Source organism: Bombyx mori, chromosome 12, assembly GCF_030269925.1.
Source record: "Bombyx mori chromosome 12, ASM3026992v2".
In the NCBI taxonomy this organism is placed as follows: Eukaryota; Metazoa; Arthropoda; class Insecta; order Lepidoptera; family Bombycidae; genus Bombyx; species Bombyx mori.
The window spans coordinates 1,420,790-1,448,387 of NC_085118.1; the positions used below are offsets into that span (position 1 = coordinate 1,420,790).

At 41.5% G+C, this 27,598-nt stretch overlaps 1 protein-coding gene and 1 long non-coding RNA gene across 3 annotated transcripts in view; one reads left to right on the forward strand and one right to left on the reverse strand.

Moving 5' to 3' along the window:
• SCRB4 (scavenger receptor class B member 4) overlaps positions 1–27,598 on the reverse strand; it is a 72,100-nt gene that overhangs the window by 30,423 nt on the left and 14,079 nt on the right.
• LOC134199803 (uncharacterized) lies at positions 24,505–27,409 on the forward strand. 2 transcript variants are annotated; one of them, XR_009974436.1, is made up of 3 exons: positions 24,505–24,625; positions 25,570–25,650; positions 27,033–27,409. It is a non-coding gene; the product is annotated as an uncharacterized LOC134199803 (long non-coding RNA). The 2 variants fall into 2 exon arrangements; XR_009974437.1 differs by lacking the exon at positions 25,570–25,650 and having other exon boundaries at positions 24,548–24,625.

The window sequence follows — 27,598 nt, forward strand, 5'->3', positions numbered from 1 at the left end:
TGTTTTAATAATGTGATCTAGATTACAATCGGTATTTGTCGAAGGATGTCGTTTACGATAAGTACTATAGAAAAATAGTTTGATAGTAAAAAATTAAACGCTCTGATTATAACCAGACTGAGATACTAATTCAATCATCATCATATTATAATCATTAAGTTACTTTTTCGCTTCATGGGACACGGATTCTGCCTATAAAATCAAAATGACAATCTTCTTTTTTTTTTTTTAACACTAAAATCTCTTTTTTTATTCACTTACTATGAATATTAGTAATAGGATTTGCCCGAGAATTTATATGCGGAAAAATACTTAGCTAATAAACCTAGTGCATATCGTCGTACGCGTACCAAGCCTTCAGTAAATTGGATTAAATACTTCCCGGGGGACCGATATGTTCCGAACAGGAAACTTCTAACAAAATCTATAATAATTTTTTTTGGTACTTATTTACATATACAAATAAGACTAAAATACATATAAGACTTCTTCTATTGAATTTACTAGGAATTGTAAGTTGTAATTAAACATGGGGTTGCTCTAAAAACAAAGATTTTATTATTTTAATAACTTAAAAAGTACACAAGAGTAACAAACAGTACTACCACATTGCAAACCTATAATAGATATCTCACCTGAAAACAAAGACACGACATTCAAACTCCACCACTCTCAATTCCTCATAACAATTATCCAATTTAGTAACAATATGCCCGAACATGGCAGATGACATCTCCTTCAATATCAATACATGTCACCATTATCGACAGCGCTATCTATATGATTACATAGAAGCTATAGAGCGCTTTACAAATGTACTATAAAGAAATATAGTTTCTTTACATACACATACCCATGATCGGAATTGATCAGCGTCACACATCAGCAACGTGGTACGATAGCTCCCACGTCAAGCTAAAAACTCTTCAAACTAGACGACGTTGAGCGTAAAAGGTACTCACGAAACAGTAAGCCAAATTTGAGATTCATATTGTATTTTTATTACGTAAATAAAATATTTATGTTTGAAACAGAGCATTCGGAGGATGTCGCGGGATTAGCATTTTAAAGGCGAATTTATACGCTAATGAAGCTATCACTTTAAGCTCGAAAAGTCTCTGTTGTTGCTGATAAGATATGGGCGAATTTGGTCAGCGGTTTTTGTACTAGCGATAACAAACGTGGGGTATATAGAAACTATACTAGTAGTACCTACATTCGTGTATATGAGCCCTGGGTTCTCGTCGAATACAGTGAATTCGTATTATAGTTTAGCCCATAGACCATAGCCCATAGCCCCATAACCCACTGGTATTCTCGCTGGGACGTCTCAATGGGTCGCGATTCTGATCCGGTGGTAGATTCAGTGGAGAACTGCTCTTGCTAAAGCTAATGTTAGCAGATTGAGCAGAGTGAGCTCTTCCACTAGACATGTTGAATCCAGAAAATTCCCTCGAGATCACTGGTACATATGTAAGCAAAACGTCAGAAATATCCGACGTGTCGTGAATCCGTCTATCAAGTTAATATTACCCAAGCTTGAACAAAATTAAATCAAATTCATTAACTTCAAAGCAAGTACTACATACAATATTAATGTTTATCCCTTTTTACGTTTGACAAATATTCAAGAAGGTCCCAAATCTCGGAATCCTTAAGATTTTTGTACTGTGCCATAATGCACTTGATCTAAAAGCTTTCCACGGAAAAAGCGTTTCGGGAGAGCTTTCTTCAAACTTACAATTTAAGTCACGTCGCGAAAGCTCGCGTTTTTGGGGGCGATCCTATTTCACTCCATTGCCGTCCTCAACTTCATTAGCATGAGTTCAAAACTGATCTAGTAACGCACTCTTGAAACTAAAAGATTTCTTTTACTTGTCTAGCTCCACTGTATTATTAATCTCTACTATGATTACTCTAGTTTTGTAGCTAGCTCGCCTAATGACCATTGAATCCCACAGTAATCACAGCGGGCCATCGCCCACTTTAAAACATTTTTTTTATAGCATAGATGGATGGACGAGCTCACAGCCCACCTGATGTTAAGTAATGTTAAGTAAGCACTACTTCTTCACGGCAGAAATAGGCAGGGTGGTGGTACCTACCCGTGCGGACTCAAAAGAGGTCCTACCACCAGAAATTACGAAAATTATAATTTTACGGGTTTGATTTTTACTACACGATGTTATTCCTTCACCGTGGAAGTCAATCGTGAACATTTGTCAAGTACGTATTTCATTACAAAAATTGGTACCCCCCTGCGGGATTCGAACACCGTTGCATAGCTACATACGAATGCACCGGACGTCTTATCCTTTAGGCCACGACGACTCAAATATTATGATAGGGTGGTGATGCAATTGATTGCACGTCGAAAAAATTAACGATTACATTGTATTGAAGTATTGAAGCGATCACGGCACTAAATATCCGCCTAAGACCCTGTATCTTCATTTATAAAGTACAATATTATTATGTATTTGTTGTACATTAATGTTGTCGATTTCATTTTTATAAAATATAATAAATGTTATAGTTGATGCTTATAAATGATATAGGAGAGAAATTACAGTAAAAAAACGCATGCATTACCAGTAAAAAATGACGCACCCGTGTGAAAACCGTTAAATAATGTAACTAAGTGTAATTTAATCAAGGTCGTACGCTACACTAGACATACACTCATAAAAAAAACCACAGATATGTGTATAAAACAAGAATGGGGTGATTCGGGACAAATTCCAACTTGATAAACAATTTTAAGGTAGTTGTTGATGTTTAAAATGCTATATCAGGATCAAAATGATTGAGTCTTGGGGCTATCTTTGTTATCCAATTTAAAGCTATGCAATTAGCATTCCAGTTTAAGCAAAAAAAGCAAAAATAGGTGTTATCCCTATTTACCCAGAAATTGCGGTTATTGGGGACGTAATTATAGACGTAATAAAATAACACTGCATTGATAATTTTGAATAAAAGTTCTAGACAAAAACATCATGAATAAACCAGATTCTTACCAACAAATTTAAAAAATATTTTTATAACTTCATAGACAACCCTACAAACCTGTACTTAGTTCGTTTCCATTTTATAAAAAAATAATAAATAAATAAATATTGAGCGTCGAAAGATATTTCAGGTTTTTTCCCCATTCGCCTCTCAATCCCTAATCGCCCCATTTTACGGTACATTCAGTTCTAGACGTATCATCCGAAACTGATGATACGTCTACGTAACGCAGACAACACTATCACATAGTATTTCGTAATTTGTTATGTTTCAAAGATCTGTTTGTTACTAGAAGAAACTGTTAATATATTACCTTAATTCGAGTAATTATTGCAATAATTGAATTGTTTTTTGTTTAGAATTTTGATGTTATGAAATTGCTATTAATAAGAATCGAATTAAGGAAATATTAAAGATGTGCCAATGTTTTTTAATTCATCCGGCTAGTTAGGGCACAGGAAATTGAAGATAATGCCCAAAGAATATAAACAGTGCAGGATTGGGCACTTCAGTGAATAATACAAGAAGCACATTTCGACTGAAGGTAATCTGAACTTTATATCTATATATCTGGTGGTAGGACGTCTTGTGAGTCCAGACGGGTAGGTACCACCACCCTGGCTATTTCTGCCATGAAGCAGTAATGCGTTTCGGTTTGAAGGGCGGGGCAGCCGTTGTAACTACATTGCGACCTTAGAACTAATGTCTTGTTTATTTTTTTTTATTGCCCTTGTAGGCAGACGAGCACACGAGGTGGGTGGCGAAATTTACGTTGTAGATGTCTTTGGACACCGGTAACCAGTTAACACTAGGTGGATTGTGAGCTCCTCTAGCAATAAGAAAAATAAAAGGTATTGATTCAAGAATGCTGTAACCCAAGTATTTTCAAACAAATTTTGCTACAAGCAACTCCCACGCACGGAGGTTTTCGTAGCATATATTTTGCTGGAGAATCAAAACGCTAACGTGTCAAATATTTATTATTTATTAAAAACATACATTAAATGAGGTACATTCCAAATCGATTTTTCAAACACAAAGCATTATTTCATACTAATAAGTATCATCTAACTAGTATAACAATGAAGGTTTGTATTCGTAATCTAATCACTAAACTATGCGTCTTTTATTAGATCGAGTCCAAGCTTCGTATATCTGTTGTTTGAACGTCAAAGAAGACTTTAGACATAGTACTTATAAAGTGTGATACGCCTGTAGTTTAAAAAAAAAACATTGTATATCATATAGCGAATTGTAAAAAAAAAAATTGCCTTCCTATTGCTAGCAACCTCGATTGGTTAGGTTAGCTTCACCGGACGTTAATTTCAAGGAAGCGTTGCCGCTGTTTCATAATAGTTCTGGCACGAATCCTCTTAGCCGTCGTTTAGTTTTAAAAGGACAGAAGCGAGAAACATAATTTAGGAAGATTGTGAGATGACGGTAGCGTTTTTTTTTGTTCCTACCTAAGCTGGTAGCCTTGAGAAGCTATTCCAGCGTAACCTTAACTAGTAGGTGAGCTCACGGGGCTCAAACCTGACGACGTTGCTAACACGAACCCTAGCAAGAGCCGTGCTTCGCAGAATCTACCACCGGATCGGAAACGCGACCCACTGAGAAGATCCGGCGAGAAACTCAGTGGGCTGATGGTAGCGTAAGTATTAAACTGTACATAAACTTTTTCACGAGTTACCTTCGTAGAGCGTGGGTTTCAGTTCTGTAGGCTACCGCCCGTCAACGTGACTCGTAATTCTTTGAAGATGGAGGTGATCGCAAAGCAAAATTCCGTTCGTCTTTTTGTAACTCTATTTCGAACATGCCAGACCGCCGCGAAGTCATTAATTTTGTTTTATGCAGCAACATTTTACATTAGGTAAATTTACGCGGTAAAATTTTATGTCCACAGATTATATTTGTAGATTCCGGTTTTAAGATTTTTATGTATGCAACCTATCGGCAAAATATGTTCAAATATGGCGTTAACAAGTAGCTAATGAAAGGCTCGACGGAATCAGATTGTTTGAAAAAATCATTTTCGGATACTAACATTCTCGCTCACGACTCGGTCGTGCGCGGACGTGCTTTCCGATCCGTGGCCCGCTTGCGAGCTGCGTCTCTGAACTCACAGTTGTGCTCGACAGTGTAGTGACCGTGAATACATCGTGCTTACAATTCAGTAGTGCGGACGTGCCGATCCGTTGGTCGCTTGCGATCTGCGTATCGAGGTCCATTTTTGTGCACTAAAGTTTTGTAACCGCGAACCCACCCTTACCAACTGCCTTTTTCAAGGCAACCAATCGCTACGTTCAGCTTCCTGTGGCACTCACAGGCTAGCGATTTCCTAACCCTTCCCAAAAACAACAGTCTTTTTCAAGACTAGACCCCCGCTCGCGATTCTGCCTGCTGTAGCACTATACAGCCCGAGCGGGTTCCTTTCCTTTTCCCCGCCGATTGCCGTTTTCACGGCATAGGCATTCCCCCCCCCTGCTCCTTGCTGTCCTGCAGCACAGGGGGGTTACAAATCCTATCCTATCCGGGGCCTCGCCTTTCGGCGAGTTCAACAAAAGTCCCGGGGCCGCCCCCCCCGGGCAAGAAGACAGCAAGATGAGTGAAGATTGTATCAGTGAAAGTGCTAGTGACATTGTCGGGTTCCTCCGGGATAGGTACCCGTCAATTAGGGCCGAGTACTTAGCGTATAGGGCCTCCCGTGGCAATCCCTCCCCCCCCGCGTCCGTCGCCGCGTATTTCAACCGTGCCTCGGAGGCACGCCGCGCGCCCCCCGCCGCCGCGTTAAGTTCGAGCGTACGTTCCAACGATGCGACTCACGAAGCGCCTAGCGCTACCCCCACCCCCGCGCCCGCGTCGGTTACGTCATCACGCGCTACGTCCGCCGCGACCTCGATCATTTCAAGTTCAGGCTCCGATACCGAATCGGAGATGGATTTCGAATCCGCGTCAAGCCCTCAGCCTGGAACTTCGGATGGGTTCCAAACCGTAACGCGCGGTAAAAAGCGTACTCGCGCCGTGGAGTCCCGGAGCTCCACGACGAAGCAGACAAAATCCGCGACCGCCTCCCGCCCGCAGGTAGTCGTGACACCGGAGTCGGACTCCGCTCGCCGCGTAACCCCGCCGCCGCGTCCCAAGCCCGCGCCCGCTCCTAAAGCAGCTGCCCCGCCCCCGCTGATTCTCCAGGAAAAAACTGCGTGGAACCGCGTTTCCCAGGCCCTTCAGGCAAATAAAATTAATTATACCCATGCGCGTAACGTCGCGCATGGGATTCAGATAAAGGTCGCAACGCCGGGCGACCATAGGGCCCTCTCAGCATACCTCCGAAAGGAGAACATAGGTTTCCACACCTATGCTCTTCAGGAGGACCGCGAGCTCCGCGTAGTGATACGCGGAGTCCCTAAAGAACTCGACATCGACTACATAAAGGAGGATCTGACCGCTCAGGCCCTCCCGATAGTTAGTGTGCACCGGATGCACAGCGGGCGGGGCAAACAGCCCTATAATATGATACTCGTGGCGTTAGAACCCACCCCGGAGGCCAAAAAGAAGATCGCATGTCTCACGACAATTTGCGGCCTATCCGGGATCTCAATCGAAGCCCCCCACAAGCGTGGCACTCCCGGGCAGTGCTACAGATGTCAGCTTTACGGCCACTCGGCTCGTAATTGCCACGCGCGCCCCCGCTGCGTAAAGTGCCTCGGCGACCACGCCACACTAGATTGCTCGCGTGTTAGGGAAACCGCGACCGAACCCCCAAGCTGTGTCCTATGCCTTAAGCAAGGGCACCCCGCGAACTACCGTGGATGTCCTAGGGCTCCGCGCAAGCGTTCAACCCTCCCAGCTCCGCGAACCGTCGGCCCAAAGACTTCGGCACCCTCAGTGCCGAAACCTGCCTTCGTGCCGGCTGCAGTTCCCACGGTTTCAGCGTGGAAAAAGCCGCTGCCGTATACGAAGGCGGGAACACAAACCGCACCCCCGCCCCCGCTCGCGACACGCCCCGCGCCTCAGCCCCTGCTCGCACCTCGCCCCGCGCCCGCGTTCCGTCCCCCGCAACCCTCTGCCGCCAACGACTTCGCGCTCGTGCGCGACTTCGTCACCGCGGTGAACTTCGACCGTCTGCGATCGTTCGCTGACGCTATCCGTAGGTCGACAACCCCCGAACAGCGGCTCGCGGCCGCGTTCGATCACATGGACGTTTATGAGTCCGTGTCGCGTACGTTATAAAATCTTTACCGGTAATCAATGGCGCAAAAAGGTAGAGAAAAACCGTATTCCCTTACGTTAGCATTCTACAATGCTAACGGACTCGCGCGGCAACGCGATCAAATTTTCGAATTCCTCCGCGATAATCTTGTAGATATTCTATTAGTGCAGGAAACCTGTCTGAAGCCCTCGCGTCGCGACCCGAAAGTCGCGAATTACGTCATGGTTAGGAATGACAGACTCACCGCCTCCAAAGGCGGGACTGCCATTTACTATAGGCGGGCCCTGCACGCTGTCCCTCTCGATACTCCCTCGCTCTCACATATCGAGGCGTCAGTGTGCCGTATCTCGCTGACGGGACACCAGCCGATCGTCATCGCATCCGTTTATCTCCCCCCGGACAAGCCCCTTCTGAGCAGTGACATCGAGTCACTGTTCGGCATGGGAGACTCCGTCATCCTGGCAGGCGATTTAAATTGCCACCACACTAGGTGGAACTGCCATCGTACTAACGTTAACGGTAGGCGTCTCGACGCGTTTATAGACGACCTCACCTTTGAAATAGTCGGTCCCCCAACTCCAACATGTTATCCGTATAACATCGCGCTCCGTCCGAGCACTATAGACCTGGCATTGCTTAGGAACGTAACTCTGCGCTTGCGTTCCATCGAAGCAATGTCAGAGCTCGACTCAGACCACCGACCTGTCGTTATGCAGCTCGGTCGCCCCCACAACCCAGTCACTGTTACGAGGACCATGGTGGATTGGAATAAGCTGGGCACGTGCCTAGCCGACACCGCTCCGCCAATCCTCCCTTACGGCCCGGATTCGAATCTATCCCCCGAGGACACCGTCGAATCCATAAACATCATTACCGATCACATATCTTCCGCGATCATTAGATCTTCTAAAGAAGTCGATGTGGAGGACAGCTTCCACCGCATCAGACTGTCCCCCGATCTTAGGAATCTCTTAAGAGTTAGGAACGCGGCAATCCGGGCCTACGATCGTCTTCCCACGCATTCAAACCGGATTCGGATGCGTCGTCTACAACGCGAAGTCCACTCCCGCTTAAGCGACGCGCGTAACGATAATTGGCATAGTTATTTAGAACAACTCGCGCCCTCCCACCAAGCATACTGGCGACTAGCTAGGACTCTCAAATCCGAAACTACCGCTACTATGCCTCCCCTCGTACGCCCTTCAGGCCAACCACCGGCATTCGATGACGATGACAAGGCTGAGCTGCTGGCCGATGCACTGCAAGAGCAGTGCACCACCAGCACTCAACACGCGGACCCCGAACACACCGAGTTAGTCGACAGGGAGGTCGAGCGCAGAGCTTCCCTGCCGCCCTCGGACGCGTTACCCCCCATTACCACGGACGAAGTTAGAGACGCGATCCACAACCTACAACCTAGGAAGGCACCCGGCTCCGACGGCATCCACAACCGCGCGCTTAAACTCTTGCCAGTCCAACTGATAGCAATGTTGGCTACAATTTTAAATGCCGCTATGACGCACTGCATCTTTCCCGCGGTGTGGAAAGAAGCGGACGTTATCGGTATACATAAGCCGGGCAAACCGACAAACGAAACTTCTAGTTACCGTCCGATTAGTCTCCTCTCGACGATAGGAAAAATTTACGAACGGCTCCTTAGGAAACGCCTCTGGGATTTTGTTACCGCGAACAAAATTCTCATAGACGAACAGTTCGGATTCCGCTCAAAACACTCGTGCGTACAACAAGTGCACCGCCTCACGGAGCACATTCTGATAGGACTAAATAGGCGTAAACAAATCCCGACCGGCGCCCTCTTCTTCGACATCGCGAAGGCGTTCGACAAAGTCTGGCACAACGGTTTAATTTATAAACTATACAACATGGGGGTGCCAGACAGACTCGTGCTCATCATACGAGACTTCTTGTCGAACCGTTCGTTTCGATATCGAGTAGAGGGAACTCGTTCTCGTCCCCGTCAACTGACCGCCGGAGTCCCGCAAGGCTCCGCGCTCTCCCCGTTATTATTTAGTTTGTATATCAATGATATACCCCGGTCTCCGGAGACCCATCTAGCGCTCTTCGCCGATGACACGGCTATCTACTACTCGTGTAGGAAGATGTCGCTGCTTCATCGGCGACTCCAGATCGCAGTAGCCACCCTGGGACAGTGGTTCCGGAAGTGGCGAATAGACATCAACCCCACGAAAAGCGCAGCGGTGCTCTTCAAAAGGGGTCGCCCTCCGAACATCACTTCGAGCATCCCACTCCGTAGTAGGCGCGCAAACACCTCCGCCGTTAGTCCCATCACTCTCTTTGGCCAGCCCATTCCGTGGGTCTCGAAGGTCAAATATCTAGGCGTCACCCTCGACAGAGGGATGACATTCCGTCCCCATATAAAAACGGTACGCGACCGCGCCGCGTTTATTCTAGGACGACTCTATCCAATGCTTTGTAGTCGAAGCAAACTGTCCCTCCGTAATAAGGTAACTCTCTACAAAACTTGTATACGCCCCGTCATGACGTATGCAAGCGTAGTGTTCGCTCACGCAGCCCGCACCAACTTGAAATCCCTTCAGGTTATTCAATCACGATTCTGCAGGATAGCCGTCGGAGCGCCTTGGTTCCTTAGGAATGTGGATCTCCACGACGACCTGGAGCTCGACTCTTTTAGTAAGTATCTACAGTCGGCATCGCTGCGCCATTTTGAGAAGGCGGCACGACATGAGAACCCTCTCATCGTAGCCGCTGGAAATTACATACCCGACCCAGTAGACCGAATGGTAAACCGTCGACGTCGCCCAAAGCACGTCATTACGGATCCTCCTGATCCATTAACGGTGCTTTTAGGCACCACAAGCACCGGTCACCGTCCTCGTCGAACCCGTCGCTTACGACGAAGGGCTCGACGAGCGAACTAACCCATAGACACAGCCCACTGAGTTTCTCGCCGGATCTTCTCAGTGGGTCGCGTTTCCGATCCGGTGGTAGATTCTGCGAAGCACTGCTCTTGCTAGGGTCAGTGTTAGCAACTCTCCGGTTGAGCCCCGCGAGCTCACCTACTAACGTTAGGGTGAAGCTGAAATAGCCTCTCAAGGCTATCAGCATAGGTAGGGAAAAAAAAAAAAAAAAAAAAAAAAGGATACTAATTTCAATAATTCAATTAATTTCCAATATTCGAACCATTACGAAATTAAAAACAATAATCAAAACGATAAAACGGTTTCATTTTAATCAAATTAATTTGATCGTTATATTTGCTTTGTTTGTTTATTTGCTTTGGAATTTTGGCGAAAACTATAAACTAAATGAAATGCCAAGCCAGCTATAGACACAGCCCACTGAGTTTCTCGTTACACGGATCTTCTCATTGGTTCGCGATTCAGATCCGGTGGTAGATTCAGCGAAGCACTGCTCATGCTAGGGCTAGTGTTAGTAAATTCTCTCAGGTTGAGCCCGTGAATTCACCTACCCGTCTGGGCGTAGTCGGAATAGCCTCTTAGGCTTCCAGCGAACACGTAAAGAAAAAAAAAAAGAAATACAAATAAAATTTAAAACATGCAAGCAAAATATAAATTTATTGTTATATGAAACGGAAAACCCGACAGTATTAAAATGAATGACTAAAAAGCGAAAAACCAGCAGTAATAATAAATGCATTGCAGGCTGGGAACTAGCTGATCGATAATTTAATTACATGAGATGTGTGTAATTAATGATAACGTTAAAATTACTCATGAATAAGGTTTTACATTCCCTCTTGTTTAATGTCTCATCTAGAAGTGTCATCGCTTTTTCTACAAATTTATGTTTCATTTATATATTAATAAGTGAAGCAAAAACTTTGTATCCCCTTTTTACAAAAATTGCGTGGACGGAGGAGTATGAAATTTTCCACACTTATAGAGAATATAAAGAAGAAGTGCACAATGCTAATATTTTTTTAAAGTAATGCATAAAATTTACATTAAATCAATAAAGAAAACATTACACACACTACATACCATGTATTTGACGCACACACGCATGCATACTATTTATTGTCAAACTTTTGTTCTTGACGTCTGTTGTCAAATTGAGATTAAATATTTTTTATAGTGTAGTCTTGGCGAAATTTGTGATAATAGAAGTATAAAATGTAATCATAATAGTGTACAAACTTACAATTCCAATTAATTATAGTCGAATTTCGACTACTGCGGGACCTCTAGTTTTTATAATGTTACAATGTTCTTATCATTTGAACCTTGACTATTGATAGCAGTGCATTATCTGTTGACTTACGTAACCATGGTTACGAACGTTCACCCCGTAGCTCCATCCGCATCTGATTATGCAATAACATTTTTATTATTTTGAAACGTCTATGATTGAACTGTTTTTTTTCTATTTGTTGGACGAAGGAATTGCTGGTTGCCCAGAGGCCGTTCCAGATTCATTAGTCTACCTAGATTGATCAGCTAGGAGGACAGACTGTGGGTATTTGAAATGGCCCCTTAGGCTATCAACAATTAGAAGGAAAATAATTTAGGATGAAACTCTATTGGGGTGATTTCGCTGAATAAACCTAAGAACAAAAAATGTGAATTGATCCCGCACGACCCGATACCACAATGCCACCATTTTCTACTGCCAAGCAATTCTCCGTTCCGATAGAACTCAATCACACATAGTAACAACACAGTTAAGCACAATGTTTTTGTCGTGCCTACTACACGTCTATAGACCTTTATAAATACTACGGAGGCGGAAAAACGAATCGCGAAATGTACGCAAAAAAAAAATTTGTATCAAACTTCATAAACACGTTTTGTTGTGTAATAAAAGTCACATTTTATTTAATGGGGTCCGGCTGTACTTATCTAGGTAACGTGCTGGCGATCTCGCGACCACACCTAACGTAATATAGTCACGGGAGCCCATAGACATCAACTTGGATAGCGCTACCCACCTCCAGACACAGAACTTAAATATGGAACTGTTCGTTCCATGCCAATAGATTACCAGACGGTTTTTATTCTACCTAAGCTGATGGTCTTGGGAGACCATTTCAGTGTAACCGTAATTAGTAGGTGAGCTCATGGGGCTCAGACCTGACGTCGTTGCTAGCACTAACCCTACCAAGAGCAGTGCTTCGCAGAATCTATCTACTACCGGATCGGAAAACGCAAACCCACTGAGAAGATCTGGCGAGAAACTCAGTGGGCTGTGTCTGTGGGTTAATTTTGGATGCTCATGGTGCTTGGGGTACCTAAAAGCACCGTTAGTGGATCGGGAGGATCCGAAATGACGTGGAGACGACGGATAACAAAACAATTATATGCGTTGAAACTCTTGAACACACGTGTCCAATAAAGACCCGGCCTTGGATTGAACTACATCAATGAGACAAATAGTAGTCGTAGTGTGTATCTGAGATTCAAATTATGTGACATTTAATGCCGAGACAGCTTGATAAATATACGGCCGGTTTATTTGTGTGCAGTAGTAACATGTTTTTATACAAACTCCGACGGTGAGGGAACAACATTGTGTTATCAATTCGCTAATATAAGACTTGTCTTACAAACCGGCTAAAGTTAATTCATTTGCCTAATGATTTTAGTGTTTTGTGCCTCATGAGGAATCACTACTTCTCTCGGATTGTAATGAACCTGGTAACTTGTCTGGATGGTCGTGGACTGGTAGTGTTGGTGGACTTGAATTGGTCGGTCCATCGCATGGGCGACCTTCCATGTGCTCTGATGCCTTCTACTTGGCCCTGAACGACAATAATAATGATAACAACGTATTGAAACTAACTGACAACCAGGACCAAAGTGATAAGACAAAGAAAAAAATGCTGCACATATACCTAAGACCAAATATATGCTGCAAAGATTTTTGTATTGCTTAGTTGCTTGGACGAGCTCACGGCCCACCTAGTGTTAAGTTACCAGAGCCTATAAACATCAACAATATAAAGGCCACCACCCACCTTGGGAGATGAGTTCCGAGTCTCAGTATAGTTACAACGGCTGTCCCATCCTTCAAATCGAAACGCATTACTGATTCACGGTCGAAATAGGCAGACTAGTGGTATATAGGCTCCGAGCACACAACACAGCCTACGTTATGTATACGTTTGTTCGTATCCCCCTAAATAAACACCTTATAACAATACCATTAAGACTTTTTTTCGTTTTTCTAGTTTAGTAAAATCACCTGGATCCATCGATCAATACTTGAAACCCAACGCTGGTTCTTGGCACAACGATCGCAGCAATGTAACGCAATGCGCTTTGATTTATATTTAAGACCCCAAATAAATGTGAACGACCTTTGACTTCGAACAACGGATGTGTCAATTCCGTCGACGTTCTTACTGTACAATAAATTAGATTAGCCATGATTGTCACAAACGTTAGGCAGAATAGAATATTTCTCCGTGTTTTCAGACAGACGCGCTAACAGCTCAACCAGTGTTAAATAGTCAATGAAGCTCACAGGCATATTGAGTTATGAACTTGACATATAATTTGCATCGTTTTTTTTTATTGCTTAGATGGGTGGACGAGCTCACAGCTCATCTGGTGTTAAGTGGTTACTGGAGCCCATAGATATCTACAATGTAAATGCCGCTACCCACCTTGAGATAGAACGTCGAAATCTCGATTGCATCGTTCAGATCTCTGACCCTCAAAGCAGAACGCTAGATTGCTTCGGAATAGAAATAAACAAGTGCAGGTAATCCTTACTAATCCATACTAATATTATAAAGAGGAAAAATTTGTTTGTTTGTATTGTACAGGCTCCGAGACTACAAAACCGATTTGAAAAATTCTTTCACTGTTTGGAAGCTACACTATTCCCGAGTGACATAGGCTATAATTTTTTTTGAAAAAAATTAGTGATCCTTACTAAAACTCCAATAATGTAACCCAAGGTGTAAAAAAATTACCTAAAATATTCTTTACATCGCGTGCTCTGCCAAAACTATTGATGATAGAATAAAATAAAGTACTACGACTTTGTAGAACACATTATTATTTACAAAAAGTGTCGCGACAGCATATGTCTAACTATTATAGCTATGGCGCAATAAGTGTTATTTAAAAAAAAAAAAAAAAAACAACGTCAAATATCGTTGATATTTTTGTTATAGACCGGAGCGGAGCCGGAGCGGGCCTGCTAGTCCTCCTATAACTTGGTAGATACGTTCCTACTAAATCCCGTGTTGTGCGAAGACCTGTTACATGAGACTAGAAGCCACTACAAAAAGGAGACTAATTTTTCTGAATGAAACATCTCAACTATGCCTTCATGTCTTTTTTACGTATTATACATAAAATATAAGCAGTAAAATTTCGGTAATTTCCATAATATATTGTGTGTTCATAGTGCATCATGCAATTTTGTAAATAATTTTAAACAATAATCTCGTTATTTTATAACAGGCTTTTGGGGGATTTTCTTCTCGTGTTAGAGTTGAACCGCGTTGTAAAATTCCGTGTTATAGGAAGGATACAATAGGCTAACGCTAGTAAATGCCGGTGGCGATTGCAGATGGTATAAAAAGCACTCAGAGAACGCTACTTTCTGGTGTATCCCACAATTGACTATTGCGACATCTACAAGAAAAGATAGGAAGGCGCAATTCTTATCCATCACCACAGAGCAATGAAACATCCTTAACTTATACCTTTAAACGAGCAATTCTTGTATATTAATATATAATTATATAATCTGAATCTCGGAAACGGCTCCAACGATTTTCATAAAATTTTGTATACAGGGGATTTCGGGGGCGATAAATCGATCTAGCTACGATTTATTTTCAGAAAATTTTGTTTTATTCGTGATTTTAATAATCACAACAAGATGGCGTTATCAAAAAAAAAAACCGAATAAAGCTCGGTCATCTAGTTTTTTTTATCATCGCACCTCCCGCCATAGGAGCAGAGTTCATCCATATTATCTGGAACCGCTGCGTTCTTCGACAGTGCGTTTCCACAGGTCTTTTTTGCCACGTACCATCCGACTATGGAATGAGCTCCCCTCCACGGTGTTTCCCGAGCGCTATAACATGCCCTTCTTCAAAAGAGGCTTGTGGAGAGTAATAAGTGGTAAGCAGCGGCTTGTCTCTGCCCCTAGCATTGCTCAAGTCCATGGGCGATGGTAACCACTCACCATCAGGTAGGCCGTCTGCTCGTCTGCCCACAAGGGTAATAAAAAAATACAATTAAACCTTTGACACAAAAAGGCTCTCCGACTTGTGTAAGTGTGCCTTTATGATCGTCGTGATGTTCTCTATAAACAGACCACCAGTTCGAGGCAAGAACGCAAGACACCTTAAAATTATCGTCAGCGCGATTCAGATTACTGCATAATGTAGTATGGATTTGACCAGTTCTACAAAACGTTTTGTTTTAAGCCTGTCCTACTAAAGACGTTATAAAAAGATCCTTTTTAAGTACATTTCTCTTGGTTTTGGTCCGTTAATGACCGCAGAATACCTCATTCTATTTTCTTAAATATGCGTTTTTTTTTTTTTTATTGCTTAGATGGGGGGACGAGCTCACAGCCCACCTGATGTTATGTGGTTACTGAAGCCCATAGACATCTAGAACGTAAATGCGCCACCCACCTTGAGATATAAGTTGTAAGGTCTCAGTATAGTTACAACGGCTGCCCCACCCTTCAAACCGAAACGCATTACTGCTTCACGGCAGAAATAGTCAGGGCGGTGGTACCTACCCGCGCGGACTCACAACAGGTCCTACCACCAGTTGCGTTGTGAGTACGCAATTAATTATGCTATTAATTAATTAACCATGCTGGAACTGTCCATAATATTAACAACGAGGCGAGCTGTTTATTAAAATGTGCGGATATCGAATTAGTAATTCATGATAAATTAATTAACTGACAGGAAGTTTTTAAATTTTTCCGGGTTTTATTTTGATTTAAAATATACATACCCATACTAATGTTTACCGTAATGCTTCGACTGTCAAGGTTTTAGCTTTCCTAAACTTTTAATAAGATAATAAACAAAAATACGCGATTGCTTTAAAGGACAGTTTCACCCGTAAGGATTTTTTATTTTTTTATTGCTTAGATGGGTGAACGTGAGCTCACAGCCCACCTGGTGTTAAGTGGTTACTGGAGCCCATAGACATCTACAACGTGTTGTTGTAGATGTCTATGTGCAATAACAAGTTACAACGGCTGCCCCACCTTTCGAACCGAAACGCATTGCTGCTTCACGGCAGAAATAGGCACGGTGGTTGGTACCTACCCGCGCGGACTCACAAAACGTCCTACCACCAGTAATTACGCAAATCATAATTTTGCGGGTTTGATTTTTATTACACGATGTTATTCCTTCACCGTGTCGAACATTTGTTGAGTGCGTATTTCATTAGAAAAATTGGTACCCGCCTGCGGAATTCGAACACCGGTGCATCGCTAGATACAAATGCACCGGACGTCTTATCCTTTAGGCCGCGACGACTTCAAAATCATCTTCATTTTCTCAGTGGGTCGCATTTCCGATCCGGTGGTAGATTCTACGAAGCTCTGTTCTTCCTAGTACTAGCGCTAGCAGCGTCACCAGGTTAGAGCCCCGTGAGCTCACCTAATCGTTCTGTGTTTCTAATATAATCCCCCGAGATTACTAGAATAGGTAGGAGAGAAAAATTAAATGACCAGAAAACCGTTATACCATAAAATTGGAGTATCTCAAGATTGGTGGCAGTCACTTTGCGACTGAACCCGCCGACACAACAGCACCGTAACTAAGCACTCATCTAAGGCAACAAACAAAAATAAATAATAGTTTAAAAAAAACTAAAAAAATACGCTTTTATAGAAAACCCAACAAAAAATTGAAAAAAAAAATTAATAAATTTGAATTAAAAATAGAGTAAGAAAAAATGTTTTTATTGTAAAAAAGCGTGGGGTGCTTTTCAGGATATTGTCAAAATAACCCTTCTACTCATATCTGTTCATAAAATATTTATAACTACTGATACCATGCACCCCACACAAATATATTTTCTATTTTTTAGTTGGATTTTTCTATAAAAGCGTATTTTTGTTTTTTTTTAAACTATTATTTATTTTTCATTTTTTAGACGCATTAATTTTTTTTTTTAATATTGAATTGTCATCGATCCTTAATAAGTATGCCAAATTTTGAGTTAATCCGACGTTTTGAAATGATCAAAATCATGTTCAAAGATTCCGTTACAAACATACATACGTCTGAAGCTAATAAAAGCGTATTAAAAAACGTTAAATCTCGTAATAATCTTAGTAATAAATAAAGGATTTATATCATATTCACATAAAAGCTTAAGTCTTTTAATGCTTCTGTACGAATACAATAGGTCACCTCTGTGTGCGACCCGCGTCAAGTATTCCGGTGTATGAGTGAAGAAGACCTGTTTGTACGATATCTTTATTGATAAAATTCCAATGTGATTTGAGATTAATTAATTCATTCTGAAAGATCATCCTTGTACTCGTGTTTCTTTCGTAATTTTATCGTTGTTTAAAAGGAAAATATTTATTTATTCAAATTCAATATCTAATACTAATTGATAATTTTGCGCTGAATGTAGTCTCATTCAATCTATTTCATATTTATTATGGCTTGAACTTTTGAGGTTTTCTTCTTCTTCTTCTTCTTCTTTGTCGTTTCCTCATTACTGAGGGTCGTGACCACCTTGGTCCAGTTTTTGCACCAGCTTCCTCCAATGTTGCCTACATTGGGCCTGCTTAATGGCGCCCGGGACGCTGGTGTTTGTGGCCTCCTTGATAATGTCCGTCCACCTGGTTGGCAATCTTCCTCGACTTCTCTTTCCTTCCACGTGACCTACAACTATTAATTTTTCCAAGTTCTGGGGTTTTCTAGAGAATCGAAATTATTACTTATCGGGTTCGTACCGCCCCTGGACTGGTCCGTGGTAAATAATGGTGATCTTAAGGCAGCTAGGCGAAAACAATAGCTTTATTGTTGTAAAGATTTCGAAGATTGTCTCCGTCAACGATATGTAACGTCGGATATTAGCTATGAAAGTATTTTTTTAACTGGTAGAATTGTGAAATAAATATATATAGTAAGGAATACCCTACTAAAAAGGCATAAAACCGGCGTACAGCTCCGTCACCCGCGCATTTGTCGGTGTCGGTTGACATTCGTCGAGAGAACATCATTCAAAGACTTTTAAGTGTTGATTTAGGAAACACGAATTCTATAATAATGTTGAGGGTACAGTGCCTATAAATAGCAACGCCTTTGCTCGAAACTATGATTCCGATCGGTGGCGTTCGTGAGAGAAGGTAGTCGTGGACATGGTGTGCGTGAGTCATTGTTTTAAGTCTGTAAATGTGTGCTTAAAGACAAGATAATATCAAAGTGTTCATTATGTATTCTGGTTGTTTGGTGATTTATGTTGAATTAGTCAATTAATTAGAGTTTGAGAATAACAAAAGTTGTAGTGTGCTAATCATTGTTATTTTTTTTAAATGGTTTTTCTTCTGAATCCTAAATTCAGAATTGGGATAAAGAACTGAAAGCTCACAGACAACAGGTGATTCACAACTCCCCTCACTATATTTTGTTACATTCGTTTTCGTGTTTTTACGTATATTTCCTGATGTATAATCATTTTAAAGTGCGTGTGTGTGTATTTACACCTAAATAATGCGAAGTACGTCACGTGGACGTTCTCGGCATCTTCGAAATGGCTCGCGTAATCGAGACGTCTCCTGTTCTCGTGACAATCGCTTACGGGACCGCTACCGCCATAGATTGCGTTTGTATTCGCGTGATACTCGCTCGAGTAGCAACGATCTTGTGTTGTACGATAGGTTACGCGATTCACGCAGCATTTCATATCGATCTAGTCGATCGCGCAGCGCGTTATATCGTTCGAAACGAAGTCACCGTAGGTCGAGACGCTCGCGTCGATCTCGTTATGTATCTCAAGCCCGCGATCACTCACGAAAACCGTGACTTCAATACGCACACCCCTTCGCTGCGGTTGCAAATCTCGACACCAGGTGTGATGGAGACCATTCCCCTTGCCACACACGGTACATCTAGCCTCGCGGACCGGGGACGTGTGTCGGACTCAGCCCTGCGCGGTTCAGAGACCCCCTCGCTTGCTCAAGCTATTATCGATGCCGTAAAGGCAGTCCAGCCTATAAGATCGCAGAAGTATTTTGTATCAAACTTCGACCTTACTATTAACAATATCGAGGCGTGGTACGAGGAGGTGGACCGTGCAAAGGATTTAAACAAGTGGACCGACCATGAGACTCTGTCGCGTGTGGCAAATTGCTCAAAGAGAAACGCAAAGGAGTGGCTAGGTGAATTGGTTACTTCTGATAGAACTTGGAACTTTAATATTGATACGGGGCATAATGGGCCCTCAGGTTAGAGCCGCGAACGCTAATCTACTCACGATTTGATTTCATTTTTGGAGGTCAGGTTAGGCAGAGTCCTTGTAGGGTTCGGGCACTAGTTGTCACCAGTGACGCGTAATATCAAACAAGTAGACAGGACTGTGTTGGCAAAATGGTCAATTGAACTTTTGAGATTACAGCTCATTCTGAACATCACAAAACACAAGACAACAGATATCTGCCCTGCAGCTTCTGGTGGGAACAGACGCCACCACACCTGTGGTGAGGACGCTAATTAGTGATGTCATGACAGGTGTCTCGGAGCCGTGAAGTTAGTCGAGAACTAGGTCGAGGTAGAGCTCATCAATTAGTACCACGGAGTGAAAAGCGACATGATACTCGCGTGGACGGGCACCGACGAGCAGCAGCCGTTTTTAATATCGATAATCTTGTTTTTGTGATAGCTCCCAGTCTATAGGAAATCTAGATCCGGGAATCCGTGGACCTTACCGAATGGTGAGGATGGTGCCTCACGGGCATTGCCGCCAGCTCGGGCCCCTCGATGGTTCCTGCGGCAGTAGCACGCAAGCAACGTGCCGGTAGCTGCGTAATATCGGGTAATTTTTGGGAAATCAATCTGGTGAGTCGAATTATTTTTATTTCGATTCTGGTACCAAATGCTTTAGTTCCGAAATATTAAAGCAAGACTTCACAGAAGTTTTAATGAATTCGACACCGATAAGCAAAGTTAGTAAAATATGACGATGATGTGGTTAATTTTTTATGATTTAATGTTGAAATGAAGATAGATGGCCTAAACTGGTAATAGAACCTATAACACTCATGATTACATAAAGAAAAGTTGCCTCTAAGTAGTGCTACTGACGAGTTAAACATAGAAAACTGATGAGTGAGGTGAGAGTACCTCCACCAAGTGATACAGCTGATACCATCACTATTTGGTCGTACTGTACGCACTTGTCCGTAGTCGTAACTACAATTCACTTGTGAGTTGTTCAGAGGCCGATGGGCGGCTGGTGGTATAGCGGAGACCTGGGTCTCAAAGGAGACTATTGTTGTATTGGTCTAGTAATGACCTGAGAGTCGCTGACTCTATATTGTGAAGTGATGTGTATTGGTTTTATCATTTGTGGTAATGATAATATGGGTGGCATCAATGACACTAGCTGCGCCGACAGCCAGGCCAAGAACGTTTTATACGATTTGAGTTGTCATAGTTTCTGATTATTGTGTTTTGACCTTGTTGTCAATGATTGTTATGGTTCAGTTTTCCGGTTTACCACGATCCGGTCAGTATGGCCGAGCGGGATGCCTTTGTTCAATGATTTCAGTGGGGACTATTGGAAGACAACGCAGGCTGCGACACAGCACATGGTGCCCTGGCGTGGCAAGTGGTCTCCAGAGGCAGTGGTGGTGCGTACCGGCCGAGGCGCGCAGAGGCGTCTCGCTGGTCCGCTGCTTGATGGGTGTGCCTGCTGGTGGCGCTCCTACTGATCAGCACCTGGCGTTAGTCGCCTCTGACGTTAGTCGTCATTTGCGTTAGTCGCACCCGGCGTTAGTCGCCTCTGACGTTAGTCGTCATTTGCGTTAGTCGCACCCGGCGTTAGTCGCCTCTGACGTTAGTCGTCATTTGCGTTAGTCGCACCCGGCGTTAGTCGCCTCTGACGTTAGTCGTCATTTGCGTTAGTCGCACCCGGCGTTAGTCGCCTCTGACGTTAGTCGTCATTTGCGTTAGTCGCACCCGGCGTTAGTCGCCTCTGACGTTAGTCGTCATTTGCGTTAGTCGCACCCGGCGTTAGTCGCCTCTGACGTTAGTCGTCGTTTGCGTTAGTCGCACCCGGCGTTAGTCGCCTCTGACGTTAGTCGTCATTTGCGTTAGTCGCCTCTGGCGTTAGTCGCCTCTGACGTTAGTCGTCATTTGCGTTAGTCGCACCCGGCGTTAGTCGCCTCTGACGTTAGTCGTCATTTGCGTTAGTCGCACCCGGCGTTAGTCGCCTCTGACGTTAGTCGTCGTTTGCGTTAGTCGCACCCGGCGTTAGTCGCCTCTGACGTTAGTCGTCATTTGCGTTAGTCGCCTCTGGCGTTAGTCGCCTCTGACGTTAGTCGTCATTTGCGTTAGTCGCACCCGGCGTTAGTCGCCTCTGACATTGGTCGTCACTGAGATTCCAGAAGAAGAACACAGAAGCTATGTGGTCGAGGACGAACCACAGTCAGGAGAGGCCGAGTAAGGAATACCCTACTAAAAAGGCATAAAACCGGCGTACAGCTCCGTCACCCGCGCATTTGTCGGTGTCGGTTGACATTCGTCGAGAGAACATCATTCAAAGACTTTTAAGTGTTGATTTAGGAAACACGAATTCTATAATAATGTTGAGGGTACAGTGCCTATAAATAGCAACGCCTTTGCTCGAAACTATGATTCCGATCGGTGGCGTTCGTGAGAGAAGGTAGTCGTGGACATGGTGTGCGTGAGTCATTGTTTTAAGTCTGTAAATGTGTGCTTAAAGACAAGATAATATCAAAGTGTTCATTATGTATTCTGGTTGTTTGGTGATTTATGTTGAATTAGTCAATTAATTAGAGTTTGAGAATAACAAAAGTTGTAGTGTGCTAATCATTGTTATTTTTTTTAAATGGTTTTTCTTCTGAATCCTAAATATATAATAAATATAAATTATAGGTAATAAGTTATAACATGCTTGTGTAAGCATGAGCGTTACGAAGTCTATCGCTCCAGTAACCACTTAACGCCAGATAAGCCGTAACCTAGTTTACCTGTCTGTGCAAAAAAAAGATTAAAAAAATTTCATTAAAAATCCACTTTACTCATTCCAGTTTTAGTTCTAATTAACTTTTCAATTAGTTTCCTGAAGCTTATATAATAGAAAGGCCAATTTGAAGTAATCACTTCAGGGAATAAATTCTTCGTAGAAAACACGAACCCAATGTTTTTGTAAAATATTCTTTATCTCGTACATTATGCCGATAATAATAGTAGGTATATCTTTGACTGTTTTTAGCTTATTAATCGTCTGGGAATGAATGGGTCAGAATACCGCGTTATCCGATTATACATATTAGTTATCGAATAGTTATCGAACAAACACAAGCTTGTTGTGCCGAGGAGTAGGTTACATAAGATACGAAATTCATTCGGGTGTTTGTCTGTGCGCCTGTACAACAAAATCCCATAAGATGTTCAGAACCTTTCAGAACCTACAGATACATAGGTTAAAGAACATCTGTTCAATAAAGCTTACTATAAATCTTCTAGATAATCATTGATCTAGAAGATTGCACAAAGTGGGAATGAGTTTCTCGCTCCGGGCAGTTCAATATTGTAATAATTGTTATGTACTCATGTAAAAATGAATATTTAAAAAAAAATCTAATATTAAAAAAAATATCTAATATAAAAAAAAACAAAAAAAAACATGCCCGCTGAGTTTCTTGCCAATCCTTCTCAGGTCGGAGGCTAGTTCTTGTGAATTGGCGGTAGTTCTTTTGACATTCAACAAGTATGTGCTTTCATTTATGTTGAATTTTTTTTTTTTGATTTGATAAAAAAAAATATTTGAGTTTGATTTGATTTGATTTGAAATAATTATTCAACTACGCCCTGTAGCGTTAATTTTGACCACGCAATTTGACAAACATTGCCAGTTTGTTATAAACCTATGACTATACTATCGTAATCTAACGGAAAACTATACGAATGAATAACTTATCGAACAAAAATAACAGTTAAGCAACCATGGGTTTTTCCCTAAAGCAATTATACGAATATTTCGGAACAATGGGGCTTCTTGTAAACGTGATTCAAACTTTGCTACCCATAAACAAAGCTTCTTTAAAATAGGGCGTTTGGGGAAGGCCTTGGAATGCAAAGTTATACAAAAGAAAAAAATATGGACAAGCTCTCTTTAAAGCAAGTCGTAAGAATGTTTATAATGCAATACATTACGAAATACTTTATTACACTTCAAGGTACACCAAAATAACGGAAATCTATAAAAAAAGTAACTAAATGAGTTAAATTCAATTATACAATGGACGGAATCATCTCTCCATTTAATTTTCAACGTTAGGACAGAGATGATTTTGGAAATTAATTTTATTATTGTTGTAATTGGAAATTACTTATATTAAAATTACTAACGATTTAATCTTGCGGTTACCTTTTGATATTATATCAAAAGTCGTCTCGCGAACATTTTACAGTTTTGACGCTTACGTGCCCAGATTTAATGGTAAAAGTATAAAAGTAGTTTTAATTTTCGATAGGTACGAATAAAAGAATTCTATTTAAACAAATTACAAACAAAGTAACATCGTGTGTAAAAAGGTTTTTTTTTTATTGCTCTTGTATGCAGATGAGCATACGGCCCACCTGAATGTGAGAGGTTACCGTCGCCCATGGACTTCAGCAATGCCAGGGGCAGAGCCAAGCCGCTGCCTACCGCTAAACCTATCAACTTGATCTGTATCTATTTATTTACGTAAGCAGTGGTGGATTTACAATAGGGGCAGTCGGGGCAAGTGGCCAGGGCGGCAAATTTTTAAGGGCGGCAAAATTTTGGAAGTAAGATTTTTTTTAGTTGATAATTCAAGAAATTCAATTCATCCATCACTTGTGAAGTATAATTTCGGCACTTTTGGTAAAAATTAATTAAAATGTATTTCCTTGGAGATTTAAATTAATAATCGATTTTTCTATTTTCTGTAATTAAAGAAATTTAATTCGTTTTTTTATGTAATATAATTATGAGTCGTCACCCTTAGTCAAAATTTATAATTGTTAGAAAAAAAAAAAAAAATTATGTTTTTGAAATATATGACATAATATTAAGATAAAGTTTCCGCGATAAGTTAGTTATTTTAATTTTGAAAAATAAAATATATATAAACTATAGGCTTAGGTAAAATTCCAGTATTGGGGCGGATTTTTTTCCAGTGACCAGGAGCGGCATTAAGTTTAAATCCGGCGCTGTACGTAAGCCAATCTTTCAATTTTATTTTCCCAAAGACGACCGATTATTCACTTAAAAACTTGCGCACGTATCAAGATCCGATAAAAATATAATTACAGTCAAAACTGTTTACTAGGACATCGTTTAATACGACATACCGGTTATAATAACCAAGAACAAAGGTCCCGGCTGAATGCCATATGACCGCCTTATTAAAAATATTGCTTTCTACGACATTGCTTATAACGACATACCTCATAAAACGACCACATTTAACTAATATTTCGGAGAATTAGATCTGTTAGAACGACCGACTAAGCTGTATTGTAAACAATTTGAATAGGTATCCACATTTGTCTTCAATGGCTATTAAAATCAGGAAAGAAAACAATAGGATTTAGTTTAGTGTAGGGTCTTTTCTAATTCTTAGAAACAAAACACGTGCATGCGGTAGTCAAAGCCCGCTTCTTCATATCTCTTCAGTTAGTTTGTTACTTATCTATACACAAGACGCACCAAAACTTTGTGGAGTTATTCGTGAAACTTTCAAAATGTCGCAAAGAAAAAGAAAACAAATTAATATTGAAGAAAAATCGCGTATTATGTAAATATATTTTTCCAATAATTCCCTATCGATTTGTTTGTACTTGCACGATACACATTAAACATCACCGGTTGTTACGACTATCGGTTTTTACGACTTAATATGAGCAGTCCCTTCGATGTCGTTATAACAGATTTTGACTGTATTCTACTATTTTCGCTTAATATCTTTGGGTAATTAGGATTCCAGATTTGATTAATAATTATATTATCATTAATTAGCTTGCTTTTTGTTATTCCATAAAGTAATTATAGTTGAAACATATTTAATTTTTTTCGTATTTCAATGAATTAGGTCAGGGTTTCCAATTTTGTCGTTTTTAATTTAAAATATTGATAACGCCTTTTTTATTATTGTAGACAATGCTAAGAGTCCACTGGAGTTTGTAAAGACCACAACACGGCTGACGTCACCCACTACGAGAATGAACATCCAAGTCTGTATGAAAATTTTGTTATAGTGACCACCGCTATACAGTAATAGCCATGGTCGACTTGATATTCATTATACGACTTCAGATCCAACACTAGAAATAGGGAGCCCGGTAGCCGTATTCGTCGAACTCAGCAAAGAGTTCGACGTACAACCTAACCTAAACATCAGCACGCTGAGTTTCTCGCCGGATCTTCTCAGCGGATCTTTTTATCCAACATCTTGATATCTGTCTTAATATTGTGTTTAGTTATTATTTTAGCACAATAGCTTAGTATTTATAGGTGTAATGAGAGGTACTATGTATGCGACAAAAAAAAAGTCTAGTCGGCGACATAATATTTGTACTAAAAAGGCCAAGAAGCAGTAGACGAAAGAATCCTAGGAAATCTCGTCCGGTAGTGTGTGTCTAGAGAAATGAACATAGCATCCTTAGAGCATTAGATGCCCTTAGCTCTAACACTAGGAGCAGAGACCCGAGTACCCGTACTCAGCAGCCCACTGAGTTTCTCGCCGGATTTTCTCAGCGGGTCGCGATTCCGATCCGGTAGTATATTCATTCGCGAAGCAGCTGCTCTTAAGTTGTTAGGTTTCTTTTGGAGGCACTAGGGTAGCTGTTACCAAATCTCACCCCTCCTGGCTGAGCTCTTGCTCGCCCACCTGTCCTGGTGAAACTGGAAAGGCCTCCGGGCCACCAGTAATACCTCAAACAAAAAAAAGTAATAGGCATAGTCGATTGGATAGTCTCAGACTGCACCATACCTACTACCAGTCAGTCCAACTAGACCAGTGGTCGGCAGCCTGAAGTTCGCAAGCCGCATTCAACTCTTCGGCTACGACTCTTCTGTGAAATGTTTTCATCTAATTATTTTCTGTAATCATTTTTCTAGACTATTAGACGAAATGAAAATGAGGTCGTTAAGAGAGTGTTAACTATGAATGTGGAAGGATTTAGATGAAGAGGTAGACCTAAAAAGAAATGGATGGATTGTGTGAAAGTCGATATGGGTAGGAGGGGAGTGAGCGAAGAAATGGTATATGATTGAAGAGTATGGAAGGAGAAAACATGTTGCGCCGACCCCAGGTGACTGGGAAAAGGGCAGGATAATGATGATTTTTCTAGACTATTAATTCTCTTCACCTTCGCGAATAAGAAATGTATTCACTACGCTCGCGTGGGATGTTTATAAGGAATGGTCACTCCATACCGCAGTACATTGAGTTAATAAGGAAGTCGGTAAAAAGGATGGATCATGATCTGTTAAGAGTCAGTGCTGCACAACGCGCACTATGGGACGTCTTGCTTCTTTATAGTAATCTGTGGCTTTATTAAAGCTTACTAATAATGGTATTTTTCTTTGTTTTGATTTGAATATTCTTGCGATTACAGCTCCTAGTGCAGTCTAACAGATTCCTTTGGGCTAATGTGTACGAGCAGTAGTATTATGGGGCACAGGAATCTGAACTTTCAATGAAGCTGTTGCATTTGTGCCTACTAATGATCCCCCGGTAGTCGAAATTAGACAATAATTAATTGAAGTTATACTTATACTTATAAGTTTGTGTTGTATTATGATTGTATTTTCAAAGATTATTATACTTCTATAATCACAGATTTCGCTAAGACTATATAAATACACCTTAGACAAATATTTAATCTATCTTCAATTGACCACAGACTATAAGCAATAAGAAAAGTTTGACAATTAGCAAATGTCATGCATAGGTACGTGTGTGTGCTAAATACATGGTAATGTGTGTAATGTTTTTTTATTGATTTAATGTATTTTTATGCATAATTTAAAAAATAATATTAACATTCTGCACTCCTCTATAATTGAGGAAAATTTCATAAGATAAGTTGCTATAGATCCTTTGGTTCTTCGCTAGATTTGGATTTCTCCCGCTACCGTTATTGAATTAATAAAGAAAATTGAATCGAGTGAATTAATATAG